Below are 16,326 nucleotides of genomic sequence, written 5' to 3'. Positions count from 1 at the left end.
ACCTCCAAAAATGACAGTAAAGCCCTTCGTAGGATTTGTGGACTTTGGTTCTTTTGATTATTAGGTTCATCTAGGAAAGGGACCTGGTGGCACTGTGGGTTAAATTGCAGAAGCCTCCGTGCTGCAAGGTCAGAAGACCAGCAGTCGTAAGATCGAATCCACACAACGGAGTGAGCTCCTGTCGCTTGTCCCAGCTCCTGCCAACCTAGCAGTTATAAAGCATGTAAATGTGAGTAGATAAATAGGGACCACCATGGTGGGAAGGTAACGGCGTTCCGTGTCTAGTCGCGCTGGCCACGTGACCACGGAAACTGTCTTTGGACAAAAATGCTCGCTCTACGGCTTGGAAACGGGGATGAGCACCGCCCCCTAGAGCTGGACACGACTGGACTAAGGGTCAAGGGGAACCTTTACCTAGGAAAGAGAAGCCTATTTATTTCTTTGTTTAAAAACACACTAATTGTTCTTTTTCCATGTTTGATTATTTCTTTAAGTGTATACTAATGTTACAATTATTGTGCCTTACTGCTTCGAATGTGTTTTGATATTGCTTATGTTTTTTAGTATGGCATTCATTTTATCCTTTTTAGTATCTGTATACTCACTGTGTTAGCTTTAAATACTGTCTTTTAATGATGTAAGTCACCATGGGTCCTTTTTAAGGAGAAAGGCAGGATAAAGAATATTTAACTAACTAATTAACTAGCTAACTAATTAACTGACTAACAAATAAATAAATAATCTTGCCCACATTAGAACTATAGAGATTTTGAGAGTGTGTATGGCCACCCAGTGATTATTTTATTTGTTTCATTAGCTGTATATCCCACCCTATCAGTGCGACGCACTGTTCTGGGTAGTTCACAGCAAGGAGAATTAAGAGATAACAAAAACCCGTGAAACTATATAAAAAAACATAAAACTATCAGAATAGCAATAATGCAAAGGCATTTTTCTCTATGTGAGTGAAAAAGAGGTGCAGCATGGGGGAGGGACATTATGAAAATAAGTCCTTGGAGGAGCTAGAGTTTAAAGTGGAATTCTTTCTCCGTAGCTCCTGCACCACATCAGGTGCCACATACCCAGGAGAAATCTTCTCAAAGAGACTGCTAACCCCAGCGTCCTATGTGGGGGTTCCATAAACCACCAGCGTGGCAGCCAGTGTTTGCACGCCACTAAATGCAACTTCCTTTGCGGTCTGGTGCTCCAACCCATCGGCCAGAGACCAGCTCCAGGCCTCTCCCGCTGTGCTCGGGCACCTCTAGGGAGGGACTGGCCTCAACCAGTCTGGATAAAGCAGTGTTGTTTGTTGGGGGGTTTTCATGGGCTTGTTCGTCCTTCAAGTCCAAGTCGGAGCTGTGAAGTGACTTTGTATTCCCACCTCCCCTCTCCCACCGCACAAGCCCAAGGACTGTACTGTTTTTATAAATGCCTCTCAGGCTTTGCCAGGACACTGGCAGCAAAACAAGCTGGCAGGAGAGAGGGGGGCCCCTCTCCTCCTCTCCCTCTCTTCTGTATCACGGAAGTTGAAGCAAGTCTGCAGGCTCCAGGCCAGCACCTCCCTCCAGCAGGAATTCAGCCAATCGCCCGCCAGATGATGTCATTGCATGGCAAAGGCTCTTTGCTCTCCCGGCTCTCTCGGTTCAATGCCAGCTCCAACCATCAGTATATTTTCCTTAGTCCGGTCCGCGCACTGTAATAATTAAGTCAACTGGAAAAAAATGTTGAAGAAAAGAACAGAGGAAAAACAGCATGTAGAGGCAGCTGGAGCCAGCAAAGAAGGCCCACTGAGGGTTATAAAGAGGCATTGTGCCATGGCTACTCTTGACTTCAGGATATTTAGTTCCCTGACAGGAGTTGGAGAAGATGGGTAATAATAGGCTGCCTTTTCTTTCCAGAGGTGTCCCACGGAATCACAGCTGCATAACGATCGGACTTGGGGATAAGTGGGAACAGTGCTAACAGTCTCTCCCCTTCTTTCTTTTTCTCTCTCTCTCTCCTCCTCCTCCTCCTCCACATATCCCACTTGATTAAATGGCCTTGATCCAGAACAACAAAATAGCCTCTGTGAAGAAAAAGCTTATTGAGCAAGGAATGAGATGAAGCAGCGAGGAAAACAGCTTGGAAGGAAATGATGATTCCCCATGGAAGAATGCCTAAGAATGCCCAAACCACAAGCACCCACCAGAAGAAAAGCACTGTTGAATTCACTGATAAGCTGTGATATCATAAGCAAAACAGGCTGCTGTTCTCTTAATGTTTTGCCAGCTCACATTGTTCTGTGCACTGGGGGCCGCGGTACACAAGGCACCGATATTCCGCGGACAGGATTTCTGGTGCCAAACAAGGCAAAGAAAACAGAGTGCTTCAACTGACCTAGAAGTTAGAGTTTCTAGCTAAAGAGGCCAAGGGCTTCCTGAACAAGAGCTGTGTTGAGAGGGTGCTAGTGAGGGAAAGGCAGTTGGTGTGCATGTTTTGTGGGGCCCTCGCTCACAGGGAGAGCACATACAAAACCTCCACCACTGTGCCATCTCTTGGAAGTAACAGTTCCCGAGGCAGATGGACAAACAGTCTGGTCTGGTGTTAAGAGGACATTTTTTTTCCATCCTGAAGAACTTTAGCCTCCACGTACAGAAAAAAATAAGTGAATGCAAAATATCAGGGACAAAGGACAAGCTTTCACCGAGCCCGTAGACTTGCATCTGGCTTGGTCTACCAACTGCACACAAATGACTGAATCCTGTTCTCCCTGCACATCTGTAGTCTCACATAGTAACATCCTAGATGCTAGTTTATGACTTCACTGTGAAAGCCTGGCCCTCAGGAGTAAGGTCTATTCCCCCACCGCCCCCAAACAGACTCTGTGGCTCAATCCAGTTTGTTTTAATTTGCTTAGTTAGCAATTAACATTTTAAAAAAATAGAATGAACATCCTGGTAAAGGTTTACACAGCAGTAGTAGCATGACATGTGCATACTCGTGCTACTAGGCTGCCATACTGTACCAACCTGGTGGTGATTATTATCATCATCATCATCAACAACAACAACAATGCCATCCTGGATATGCAGAGCTGGAAGGGATACTATGGATCATTGAGTCCAGCCCCTGTCAAGGAAGCACAGTGCAGAATTGTTTCCAACCTCTGGCTCCACAGCCATAAATCTAAACCACTGAGTTATCCATCCCTCTGCCCCATTCGGTAGCCAGTATTCAATCATTTTTATGGTGGAAAGGAGGGTTCTTTTTTTCTTTCTTTCTTTTCTCTCTTCCTTTCTGTCCATCCCTAACCCTCCTTACAATATTGTGTAAAGGAAGAAAAGAGGATTAGCAACACAATGTCTTTTGACTGGTAGAACTTGGAGCCATCTATTGGGAAGCATCCAAAGTTTTAGAATCCGGCAAGGAATCCATGCAGATGGAAACAGACACCCATGCGTAGATGCAACCACGTCGACGCCAAAGCAGGTAGCATGAATTATTTATTTATTTATTATTTCAATTAAATATACTGCTCCCTCTATTGCCATAGCACTACTCCGGGCAGTTCACAGTAAAATACACAATTCAGTGATTAGGAAAACCATAAACAATCTAATCACATCAACGCAGAAGGTGCCAGAGTATAAAACACAAAAAAATGAGAACAAACACAAAAAAATGAGAACAAACAGTCATGTTGAGATTGCGTCAACTCAACTAGGGTTGGAGCGAAAGGCCCCCCTAAAGAGCCATGTCTTCATTTGCCTCTTATATAGGGCCAGGGAGGAGACCAGGTGAAGCTCCTCCAGGAGCTGATGCCACAAGGATGGGGTTACCACAAATAAGGCCCTACCTCTCATAGAAGATACTGGCACCTGAATGGTACAGGGAAGCATTACACTGCTGAGAATTAATTATTATTAAAGAGGGCTAAAAGTTAAACATAGGGTTCTGCCATTATAACTCAATGAGCTGATCACACTCCACCAGCCTCACTGAGCCTCCAGCAATATAAAAGTACTGTAAAGAAGCACATGTTCTGTATCTCTTGGAATAGCTTTCATTTGCTGGGTCTCAAATGAAGCCTGCTTCTTTTACAGATGAGTAATAGATGCTCTTGCCATCTTCGTGATCTTGCGAATGCAAGCTTTGGACGAACAGTAGGACCCCCACCCCACCCCTGCTTCATTCAGCTGCTGGGGAAAATATTAAACACTATCTTAAGAAAATCTCCTTTTTGTAACATGAATAAGAAGCACACATATCTTCGTCTACAAACTTTTGTTTGTACTGATGTTTTGGGTTCTCTGGCTGTACAAGTTTCCAGCTGGTGTCCAGTTCTAATTAAACCTCAACATTACCATTGCAAGAAAAAAATAATTCACTCAAGCCCTTCAGGCTTTTCCTATTGATTTATTCTTAAGACTATTGGTTTCGCTGCGAATATTCCTTGAAAGGAGTCTACCTGGCCGGCTGTTCCAAGAAATTTTCGGACTGTGATAAATATTGCTCTGCAGCCAGATTATCTCAGTCTTTGGATGACATGAAGTGGAACAGGTGGCTGGCCTTCCTCTTGAGAGGCAACCATATACTTTTCTGCAATGATGAAATGGTTTTAGAGGCCATCCGGGCCTGCCATTTGCTGGTTGTTTGCTGTTTTTAAAATTTTCCTATTTATTCATCCTGATGACAGATCACCAAAACAGTGTAGGCAAATATATATACAATGCTGAAGCCATGTTTATCTAATTTGTAAATTCACTTGAGTACACACAAACACTTCAGTTTGTTAAGTTAGCCTAATTCAGGGGGAGAAGGTTCCCTTTGCCCTAATTCTGCATTATTTCTGCAACCTTCTTGTGAAAATCTCCAAGAAAAGTTGGCTTCTCATAGAAATATCTGAAAGCGAGGAAGCAGATATCCGAAATCTCTCCCTCTGGGTTTCCAGAAAAATTCTAGGATTGCTGGTCAAAATCCTAGGGAATGGTTGACTAGACTTTCAGAGGCCAGATGAAGTTCCATGCAGAATTGCCTGGAAGAAATTGTGAGCCAGGGATTGTGGTGAGGGGAAACACCACCCCCTGAAACTGGAGATTTCAGAACTTCTAGGTGGGAAAAAGAATATACCATGCACCACTAGGAATGTATATTCTGTTGATTCAGTCTTATAAAGCACCTCATGATCTTTAAGGCCAGTTTTTTCCTGCTTGTTTTTCTGGGAAGAAGGGTGAATAATTCTGAAATGCATGTCAGTACTCCATGTTCAAGATTTAGGGGGGGGGGGCGTGTGTCACATGGTTGCATCCTGATACATCTGGTGCTCAGAGAATGAGATATCAAACTTCAGTGAACTAAGCAAAAGTTATTTAAATAAGCAAACATTTCTTTTAGGGGGAGAGTCATCAGAGCTACTCTGACAGCAGTCTGTGTTGTGGAACAGCACTCACTAAATCACAAGTTGAATCCTAGAGTACATGGATTGATATGGAATAAACGAGAGAGACTTGATTTCCGTTCCATTGCAGGCTGACAACGTTCATTGGATAACCTTGCTCAAGCCGTTCTCTTCATCAGATGTGCAGTAAATTTCTTGTAAGTTTCATCCACGTATGTTTCCTTCAGTGGTTGGCAGGGAGTGTGGGATAAATAAAGGAAAGAATTTAGTGAGGAAACAGGAGTTTGTGTAGCTATTCTTCAGATTAATGGGATTGCTACAGTATATACCATCAAGTGGGAACTAACTTGTGAGGACCCAAATAGGGCTTTCAAAGTAACTGAGGTCTCAAAAAGTAGTTTTACCAGGGCCACTCTGCCTTTCCATGCATTTCCATGGCCCGAGTCCTAATCCATCACTCTATCCACTACAATTAGTCAGTCAATATGTTTGCAATTGGCAACAGTGACTAATATAAATTAAATGCATTTATTTAAGAAGTTGGCTGTGATTCAGCCTAAATTATGCATTTTTCTGCCCATGGAGGTTATATTCTTCAACCAAATCAATCAAATATAAAACTGTTGAACTATGGCTCTTGTTTTATGTACCATCAAGTTACACCTGATATTGTTTAGTCATGTCCAGCTGTTTGTGACCCTATGGACCAGAGCACACCAGACCCTCCTGTCTTCCACTGCCTCCCAGAGTTTGGTCAAATTCATGCTGGTAGCTTTGATGACACTGTCCATCCATCTCATCCTCTGTCATCCCCTTCTCCTCTTGCCCTCACAGTTTCCCAACATCAGGGTCTTTCCAGGGAGTCTTCTCTTCTCATGAGATGGCCCAAGTATTGGAGCCTCAGCTTCAGGATCTGTCCTTCCAGTGAGCACTCAAGGTTGATTTCCTTCAGAATGGATAGGTTTGATCTCCTTGCAGTCCAGGGGACTCTCAAGAGTACAGCTGATGTACAAGGAACCTAACAGCATTTTTGAGGTATGTGAGATATTTAAGAAATATCATTTCCAGCCCAGGTTTCCTGACATTTTCTAGACAATCATTCTACACACTACATCACACTGGTTCTGTCTGGTGGATCAGGTCCATTGCCTTTAAAGGTTCACTTGTAGTACACTCATATTGATGCAAATGTGCTAGTGTTCAAAATGCAGCAGTGGGACTACTGAATGCAGCCAGTTACTGTACAGGGAGCATAATATAACACCCCTGCTACAACAACAGTACTGGCTACCAGCCCTGCTTCCAGGGCCAATTCAAAGTGCTGGTCATTACCTATAAAGCCGTACACATCTTGGGTCCAGGGTGTATCTCCCCATAGGGGCCCTCTCAGTCCCATGGCCAGCACAGGCACAGTTGGTGGGGACACGAAAGAAGGCCTTCTCTGGGGCAGTTCCTGGGTTATGGAAGGCTCTCCCTCCCGAGATCAGGCTGGGACTGTCCCTTTTCTCCTTCCGCTGAGAGCTCAAGACCCATCTTTTCAGGCAGGCTTTTAGCAATCATGATTGTGTCCTGGAATGCCCTTAAGATAGTTTTAAATGTTTACTTGCTTTTAATGATTCATTTATATTTTAATTAACCTACAGTTTCATTGTTTTGTTTTTAATGTTTAACTTATTAAGTTTTGAATTCTATTATTTTTAATATTGTGAGCTGCTTTGGCTCCACTTATTAGGAGAAAGGTGGCTTTATAAACAAAACAAATAAACAACAAATAGAGCAGTGGTGGAACAGTGATGGGCAATAGCTGCATGCCACCTACCACAGGAACATGGGCTTTGCAATAGTGACACGATTCATAGGGCGGCTGTTGCTTTTTGAAAGGGAACAAGATAATAGAATGCATAGGCTCATTAAAAACCTGCATAAATGAGTAATAATTCAATCATATATTCATTACATGTTACTAACTACCCTGCCCTTCTACATACAAGAACTGCTGATAAATTTATAATATTTTCCTTGTAGAAACTGCCTTTATTTTCTGTCCTTTTTCCTTTTGCTGGCATAACAAAGCAGTTTTTTGAGGGCAATGTTATCTAAATACCATTTTATTGCACAAACGATTTAACCCTTCTACCTATTTAGTCGTTCCCTCCAAAGAGATGACAGACCATTATGTACTGCATGTACTGCTTCTCTTTATACTGGTGTCAACTTGTCAAAACCAGAGGTGGCTAAAGCCAGAGGCTGCAAAATCAGCCAAATCTAAATTGAATTAACCCCCTGGCTAAGAAGCTGTCATTCTCGGTGCCTTTCAAATTACTTGTATCCCAGTTATAATTAACATATAGGTAAAAACACAGGCCTGAAAACAGATAAATAATTTGTAGAGATAAGAGACAGTTCATCTCAAAAGTAACTAGGCAACCTGCCTAGGTGAAAAAGCATATCAGTCTTTATTTCTGCAGTCCATTGTTCACTGCTAGGTAATACAGTACTTTAGCTAGCAGCAGGGGAGTGGGAATCATTGCAGGGATAATTATTTGTATTTGGGAAAGAGGAATTACAATGCTTCAAATATTTGAAGATGGCCATTGTGTCACCTTTTAGTCTTCTCTAGGCTAAACACTACCCAGCTTCTTCAAATGTTCCTCATGGGTCTTGATGTGTAGAGTGTTTTCCATTCTGGTTACCCTCATCTGGACATGTTTCAGCCTGTTGATATCCTTCTTAAATTGTGATGCCCTGAACTGGATACAGTTTTCCAGGTAAGGTCTAACCAAAGCAGAATAGTATGGTACTATTGCTGCCCTTGATCTAGACACCATACTTTTCTTGACGCAATTCATCTGCATTTGCATTATCTTGCCATTGCATTCCTCATAGTAAAAGGGAAGCAGGAAATTATCCCAGGGACGTGGTCCTCCAAGACCATCATACACAAGGGAACCCCCTCCAGCCTGGAGTTTGCACTGAAAGCTATGCCCCCAAGTGGTGGAAAGATTCTAAGCCATCTCCAGTTCCTGTGTGATAATTTCTATATTAATGAACAGTATCTGTTGAACTGAACTTGGCCCATGAAAGCTTGCACTGTAATAAATTCCTTAGCCTTTGCAGTGGTCCACAACCATTTTGGAACTGTGGACCGGTTGGGGGGGGCAAGCTCCATGCACCTAGTTACTGAGATGAGCAGGGGCACTCCCGCGCTTGTGGGTGGACGTGTCTCACTCACAGACAGGCAAATTGTGCTCGCACACATGCGTGTGAGCGCAATATGCCTGCCCACGAGCGCAACACGCCCACCATGCGGGGGGGGGGACACAGAGACCCATCTCTGTGGCCCAGTCCTGGGAAGCCCACGGACCGGCACCGGGCCACAGACCGGCGGCTGGGGACCCCTGCTTTAGGGTATCACCAAAACATTTGTTTCTGCAGCAACAGACCGAAATGGGCTCTCTTTTCGAAATGTATTGATAATATGGTACTGTTTGTGTATACTTGTATTCTCCGTGTAGCCTTTGGCTTCATCTGTCAAGAATGACCCTTACATAGCAACACTGTTACTATTTTTTACACTAAAAATGTAATGTTACATATTGTCCCACTGTTTCACAAAAAAATAACACAGTTAGGCTCTTATTACCCGCGAAACGAATGTTCTAACAAAGAATATTGCTATTTGCAATCGGTTACCAGTGTTGGGACTTGCATGCTGAGGGAAAACAGGTCAGCAAAGAATTGCAGCAGAACTAGGAAGGTCTTAATACTGACAGCTTTCAGGAGTTTTGGCCTTTGTGGTTGCCTGATAATGCCTGCCAACAATGCTAATCCTCGTGGCTTTGGTCTTGAATATAACTGTGGATCTGTTTGTTTTTAAGTTGAACTTCCAACTAACGAATGGCACTGAAACCACTTAAGGAGAAGACAGGGAGTTGCTGAACCCCCTGCTATTGATTTTCCACCATAACTCCAGGACAAACTAACCAGAGACATGAAGCTGGGGCACCTTTATTAAGGAATCTGAAATGTATAGGATGCCTTCATGACTTGAATGGGGTCTGTGTGAAAACATAGCATACTTCACCGATAGTGAACAGGAAGCAAAGCTGAACTTATCTGTTCAGCAGGCTTCACCTATCATCCTCAGTTCTCACCCTCCCTTATTCTCCTTATAGAGAAAAGTCAATAAAAGTGTCGATGTCTCCTTTTCAGACTAACCTAGTACATGGTCTGACCAGACATGCCAGTCTCAAATTCCGTTGGATGCAGTGGAGCTTCTTGCCTGTAAATATTTGGAAGCCAGACGTCCAAGAAGTGCATCTTTAGCCCATTAAGATGCAAATGCAAAGATCAGCAGAAGCCTTGAATAAAATCTAGTGATCAGATGCAAATTGTAATCTGCCTGCATGTCCTAATAAGATTCTCTGCATCCCTTGCATTTAGAAAACTCAAGTTCCTGCTGCCTTTGATTACATCTGGCTGGGGTACCTTACAGCCAAAACTAAAGTATCCCTCCTTTTATTAAACTCTATTTGGAAAACCTTATAAAAGGAAGTAAAGATGAATAAAATAAAGACAGATGAGCCACCTGGTTATTTTGAAAGCTTACAGTGTAAGCACTGTAAAGTATACAGGATCTGAGTGCTTCCTAGAATGAAATATGAAAGACTTTGAGACAAAGTAATTATAATGCAGAAATTCAAAAGATTGCAGCTATGAGTCTATTTGCACATCCTTGGGAAAGCCCGGGACTTAAAAGCCTGTGCTGTACTTGAGATGCCTGAAAAATGATTTGGGTTGTGGCAAGCAACCAACTCCTTTTCATTAAAATTCTTATGGCTGTGAGCTAGCCCTTCATGTCCCAGTACCCTTATAAAGAGGACCAGGCATGATTGTAAACGTGTCCCTTGTAGCATATTATAGATGACATTACAGGAAGACGGGTTTGATGCCAGCTTTTTCCCTGCTTAATGAATTTCTTTCAGAAACAGTAAACACTGCATGGAGGCCACCAGTGAATATCCTTCTAACTTTTCATGGTTAATCTTTACAAGACTCCTCCGAGCAACTGGATTGAATTTGGGTTCTTTCCTTTCTTGAAAAGGCAATGCTGTTGAAAACACTGAAGGGTGCATGTTATTTTTCATGGCAACAAGATCCAGCAGAGTCTATGAAAAGGCAGGTCAGTGGGTAAGTCATCATAATTATCAATGCGAAAATACAGAATTTGGTTGCACAACAAATGAGTTAGTACAGTTATATCTCAGGGCTCTTTCAAATTGGCACACGTCTCCTCCAAAATGTACCTGATCAGGCCCTGATGATAGTGGTATTTCTCCCCACCATCCATGTGAGATAAATCTTTTCTCGATTCAAACAGTGGCAAAATCTGCAATATTGGCACCCTCTAGACTGAACATTTGTTCTCTGTTTTGTACCGAATTGTGTGTTGATGATACTGATATTCCTGCTGCAGTGTCAACAAAGCAAGAACAAAAAATCCCCTGGTTTTCCATGCTTTTTGTAAACCACCTCCTGCAAGTGCTTCGTTTGTTTTACTTTGTACTCGGGTGGCATTCAATCAGCAAGAGCTTCTACAGTCAGGGGGAAAAAAAATCAGTTCAGCTTCGGTCTCCTATAAAACAACCCCCTCATAAACATCCAGCACTTACAAGTGCTGTAAATCCCTACAGGCAATTTCAGGTGGAAAGCAGGGCGTAATATACATTGCTGAGTGAGGAGGTATGGTGGCTACAGGAGAATGGCCAAGTGGCTTCAAGGGAATGGAGTGCAACACTGAAAGCCTTCTGCTTTGTCTCCTCTATGTGACCCGAAGTAGATGTCAGCTTTTGTCTTTCCCGTTTTCTCTATACCTCCCACTCTGTAGATGTGTGTGTTTCAGCCTATTATGCCAAGGGATTCAGTTTAGTCCTAATCTATTATAGCAAAGGAAAAACAATCCAGCAGAGATCATTCTCAAATATCTCCTGGGGTAAAAAGCATCAATACTTTTTTGAGGGGGAAACCATGAGATATTTCTTGAAGAGATGCTGATTTAAGAGATGCTGGTTTCTTAAATGACAAGTAGAGCTTTAAGAATAAATGTAGGCAGATATTCTGGTAAGGTCTGTGCCCAAGTGGAAGACACCAGGAATTAAACATGGGATCTTGTGCTTTCCAAAGCCACGTGAGAGATGCTGCAGCCGGTTGCTTGGGCTTGTGCGTGAGTGTGTACTAGCCCAAGGAAAGCATAGACATGAATGATAAATCATAGTGAATCCCTTGATCACCCATAACAAACAAGGACAAACCAGGAGAAGGTTTCCCACCCACCCTAATCTGGAAGAGCTTTTACTAACATGTTAAAAACCCCATGTGCCCATAAGCCACAAATTTAAAAAGAACCAGGCCCAAAGCAGACCAGTGCTGCTTACCCACTGTCAGTGCCCTCACCAATGCAGACTTCCATCAATAAATTTTGTTAAACCCTTGATTAATTGAAAGAGCACTCTACTATCCCATTGTGATATATACACAAAGCCAGTTTCGCTTCTTAGTCATTTTCAAAATGCCAGTTGAAGCTCCTTCAAATGGTAACGATAACTAAGCCAACCAATATTTGTACACAATACAGAGTATTTTAAGCTATTTGGCTACATTCTTCTCACCCACAGGTTACTGTTGGAAACTGATACTATTAAACAGAAACAGAAGTAGACAGACTTTCTTTTATAGATTAATCCTTTACATATCTGATGGCTAACTCTAGAAAACAATGTGTTCAGGTGCTATATGTTTTGGTGCCACAGATTAACACTGCTATTCCCATGGAAATCAAAATACAAATATATTCTCAAGATACTGATGTCTCGAAATCCTATAACAAATTCAAATTTACTGCCATAATCTAGAAGAGCCTTAAGGCTGTGGAGTTCCTGATTCTTACCTGCAGTTTCAAAAGCCCTAGAGGTGAATGGCTATTCACTCACCTGGCATAAGGGATCAGCTGCAATAGGATGAGTCAGGATAAGTTGTTAGTGTCTTCGCTTATTTTGTTTGTCGTTGTTTAGTCGTTTAGTCATGTCCGACTCTTTGTGACCCCATGGACCAGAGCACGCCAGGCCCTCCTGTCTTCCACTGCCTCCAAGAGTTGGGTCAAATTCATGTTGGTCGCTTCAATGACCCTGTCCAACCATCTTGTCCTCTGTCATCCCCTTCTCCTCTTGCCTTCACACTTTCCCAACATCAGGGTCTTTTCCGGGGACTCTTCTCATGAGATGGCCAAAGGATTGGAGCCTCAGCTTCAGGATCTGTCCTTCCAGTGAGCACTCAGGGTTGATTTCCTTTAGAATGGATAGGTTTGTTCTCCTTGCAGTCCAGGGGACTCTCAAGAGTCTCCTCCAGCACCACAATTCAAAAGCATCAACTCTTCAGCGGTCAGCCTTCTTTATGGTCTAGCTCTCACTTCCATACATCGCTACTGGAAAAAATATAGCTTTGACTATGCGGACCTTTGTCAGCAGGGTGATGTCTCTGCTTTTTAAGATGCTGTCAAGGTTTGTCATCACTTTCCTCCCAAGGAGCAGTCATCCTTTAATTTTGGAACAGACTTACACCAATGCTAATAGGACTTTCAAGGAAAGTGAGATATTTTAGCAGTGGTTTTGCCTTTTCCACTCCCCCAGTGAGTTTCTACGTTAAGTCCATCACTTTCTTCCACTACGCCACACTGGGTATCTTCTCTGCTTATTGTACATAAGAAAATCTCTGTCAAACTATCCTGCTTTCAAAACAAAAGAAAAGGAAAGCCAAGAATTCTCTCCAGAGGCCAGTACACATATGCAAACCCATCTTACTGCATGGAATTATTCATGCGGTGCCAAGGCCAAATATTTATTCTTTTCAAATAAATGCTCCCATTCTTGTCTTTCTACCATTGAAAAGATTTTAACCTTAAAGGACACAACAACGGCAACTGTTTCTATGCACTGCTCCACACTATTTATGAACAGGCTTATATAAATGTACTTTTAGATACGTTGGTAGGAACTCTGGATAGCTCTCTGTGGTACAAAGTGGTGCCAGAGTGCATGCCCCCACTTCAGTGCACCACAGAAATTCAGCAAAGACTCATAATTTATGATGCAAAAAAAAAAACCAGTTTTTCCAAGCTCTGCCATAATCATCCATGCTTTTAAGCACCTAGCTACGCCAACAACTTTGCAGATACGTCGATATGTACAAGTGGTGCCTCGCTTGATTGCCTCGTTAAACGACAAAACCGCTATATGATGACTGTTTTGCAATTGCTTTTGTGATCGCAAAACAATGTTTTAATAGGAAAAATCCGCTTTGCGATGATCGGTTCCCTGCTTTGGGAACCGATTCTTCGCATTACGACGTTTTAAAAACAGCTCATTGGCGGCTTCAAAATGGCCGCCCGCTGTGTAAAATGGCTCCGCGCTGTGTTTTTGGATGGATTCCTTGCTTTACAGGCCCCTATGGAGGATCTTTGCTGGATTGTGAGTTTTTCAGCCCATTGGAACGCATTGAATGGGGTTTCAATGCTTTTCAATAGGATTTTTTATTTCGTTTAACGAGGATTTCACTCTACGATTTTGCTGGAACAGATTATCCTCGTTAAGCGAGGCACCACTGTACGTAGGTTCTTTAGGCATGGTCTCAATGCATCTGTTGGTTGTTGCTGTAACACACCGTCAAGTCACCTCTGACCTCTATGGCAACCCTATGAAAGAGCCGTCTCCAAAATTTCCCATTCTCAACAGCCTTGTTTAGTTCACGAGCTCCCCAAAGACAATGGACTGGCAAAGGTATGGACAGGATACTGGACTGAACAGGTCCTTAGACCAACACAGTTTGCCTTGTGTTCTTAAATTTCTTCCCTTTTTGTGTGGAAGGGGGCATCCATACAGCCCCTATGTATAATTCAAACTTGTGGCCATTCCCACTATTTTGAGAGACATGCCAGTCATAACACACACCCCAGCAAGCTTTCATTTCAGTCCGGCCCCCCAGCTGGCTGCTTTACACAGTTTGACAGCTGCATCCACCTCACCTGTGTACCCAGAAGCACCTAGCGATGAGCAGTAAAGTACTGCATCAATTTTCTTATTATTTTATGTTCTTTTTTTAAAAGTGAAATCAAAGGGAGCAAAATCCAGTCAGTAACAGAGTAGGTAGAACATTGAAGATAAACACGCCTGTCAGTGCGGCTTACATGGTAACCCACCCTTTATTATCCACGCTGAGGTTTCTTTAGATGTCTTGGGTACAAACAACAGAATGCCTATTTTAAGATACAGAAGAAAAGGATGTTAGAAGAAAATGTAGTTCTCTCCCCCCCCCCTTTATGGAATGGTATTTGACCTATTTGTATTCCAGTAGTGAAATCCATTGCCTCACCCCCATTTTAAGGGCTTAGCAATATGGGAGCAAATATTAGTAAAGGGTTCTATGGTGCTTATTAAGATGTCTTAACATGTCAAACTTCTTACATTTCCATTATATGTCATCTCTGGACCTCCCTGCTGTTGCTTGCCTGCTAAATGTCTGCCTAAGGCTACAATCCTATACAAACGAAGAAGTGGACGACAGTCCACCACCAAACCTCGTGCCAAAATGAAACTTGTGGGTCCTTTGTTGTTTTTGATGCCAGGGGCTCACAAAACGATCCCCCTGGAAAGCGAAAGTTTTTGGAAGAAATATGCAGCTGAAAGTATGGAACATAATTTTTTTTTAAAAAGGGTTTTAGCCGTGCTGTATGTGAGGGGTTGCGGTCTGCTGCAACCATTTACAGAAGCAGCCTGCTTCGTGGCAATGGTCAGCTGCTTTTCCTTTTTTCTTCTTTTTTCCCCTTTGGCGTGTAGAGGGCGAGAGAGTTGCGGGGCCCCGGGGAGGATCCGCTCCTCGCATTGACACCCGCTGATTTCTCCCACCTCCCGCGCTGCCTCGCATTTTGTGACACAGAAGACGGTTATAAATATATTACACGTGTACAGTACACAGATTGGGCAGGCGTCGCACGGGAGGTTCCTCCACTATTATTAAGGGTGGTGCAACAGCGCGCGCGCACACACACGCACACACACACACGCACGCACCCTCCTTCCTTCCCTCCTCGCTGCGCCCAAAGCGACGAGTCTCGGGCGCGCTCATCCCCCTCCAAAGAGGCCGATCCTTCCGCGCAAAAAAATTAAAATAAAATAAAATAGTGCGGCTGCCATTCTTCGGTTCCTTCCACCAATAGGAGGAAAGCGGGGGAGGGCGCTTCTGGGAGCAGCCGAAGGCGGGGGGGGGGGAGCCGCTCGGGGTACGAGAGGCGGAAGCGGAGAAGCCCTGAGGTCGCTTTTCCTTGGCCAGGATCCGAGCACGGCAAGGTGCGGGGGGGGGGGGGGAGAGGCAGAGAAAGACGATCGGCGGGGACCTGTCAGGCACGGAGGGACCGAGGTCTCCTTGCGCCACTCGACAGACAGATGTACGTATGGAAACACGTACACGTGCATAGATAGATCTCATATCAACGTCGACAGAGAGCCTGTTTAGGGTATCCAGCACTATTGTGTCTCTTCTGGATCCCGGAAAGATGCACGCAGGGCCAAAATCCTATTGCTTAGCGTAAGAAATGGCACTAGAGCTGAAGCGCCTCCGTAAGTTCCATTTATCCAAACTGGCCTCTTGTAACCCCGACTTACTTTGGCTTAGTAAGTGGTGGTTAGAGGAGACCCGTTGGGATTAACAGAACCTACCAGGGAGTGGACTCGCCGGATCCCCTCAGGTTCAATAGGCCTGCCCTAGTGCAATTTAGTATACGGATTTTGGCCATCTTTTAGTGCACCGACTTACCAAAACGGAGGGAAATGTTATCAGAAGACACGTTACAACATGTTCCTATGAGATAGGTAGGTAGGTAGGTAGGTAGGTAGGTAGGT

General features: G+C 43.6%; 1 long non-coding RNA gene across 2 annotated transcripts in view; it reads right to left on the bottom strand.

The window, feature by feature from the left end:
- Positions 1-16,326, bottom strand: part of LOC140708059 (uncharacterized) — a 26,764-nt gene extending 10,438 nt beyond the window's left edge. Inside the window, exons 1-2 of one of the 2 annotated variants that reach the window (XR_013537721.1) lie at positions 14,628-16,325; positions 3,009-5,598 (exon numbers count right to left, since the gene is read on the bottom strand). This is a non-coding gene — a long non-coding RNA (uncharacterized LOC140708059). Of the gene's footprint in view, positions 1-2,632; positions 5,599-14,627 lie in introns of those variants that run through there. The other variant, XR_012088194.2, reaches the window with a different exon arrangement.

Source organism: Pogona vitticeps, chromosome 6, assembly GCF_051106095.1.
Source record: "Pogona vitticeps strain Pit_001003342236 chromosome 6, PviZW2.1, whole genome shotgun sequence".
NCBI classification, from domain to species: Eukaryota; Metazoa; Chordata; class Lepidosauria; order Squamata; family Agamidae; genus Pogona; species Pogona vitticeps.
The sequence above is the reverse complement of the archived record's forward strand: the minus strand, read 5'-3'. Positions and strand labels throughout refer to the sequence as shown.